Genomic DNA, 448 nt, shown 5'->3' with positions numbered 1-448 from the left:
TGCTTTGAAAATAACTGGATATTGGTCTGGAAACGGCGTGTTCAAATCAACTCTTCTCCCCCAGGTCCTCAAGACTCGACCTCCCAGCCAAAACTTAACAAACGGGGCCCACAGCGGCTCTGGAGCCAGTCCTAAACAGGCTCTCAGGATTGGGGTTAAAAACATTGCGTCGAATTTAGATTTTATTTCGGGCAACGCTCTCCCTCCTTTAGCTACCGGTCTATACATAATTTCTCTCTTTAATTTTTCATGTTTGCTTCCCCATAAGAAGTGAAACATTATTTTTCGTACAGATCTAACTATTCTACAAGGGAACGGAAAGGTCGCTGCTAAAAAGGCCAGAGTAGATATGACTTCTGTTTTTATGATTAGTACTTTTCCAGTAAAAGATAAATCCCTGTCCATCCATTTTAACAGTTTCCCTTGTATTTTGGGGAGTTTTTCCTTC

This window comes from Kryptolebias marmoratus, linkage group LG7 (genome assembly GCF_001649575.2).
Source record: "Kryptolebias marmoratus isolate JLee-2015 linkage group LG7, ASM164957v2, whole genome shotgun sequence".
Lineage (NCBI taxonomy): Eukaryota > Metazoa > Chordata > Actinopteri > Cyprinodontiformes > Rivulidae > Kryptolebias > Kryptolebias marmoratus.
This window is presented reverse-complemented; position numbering follows the sequence as displayed.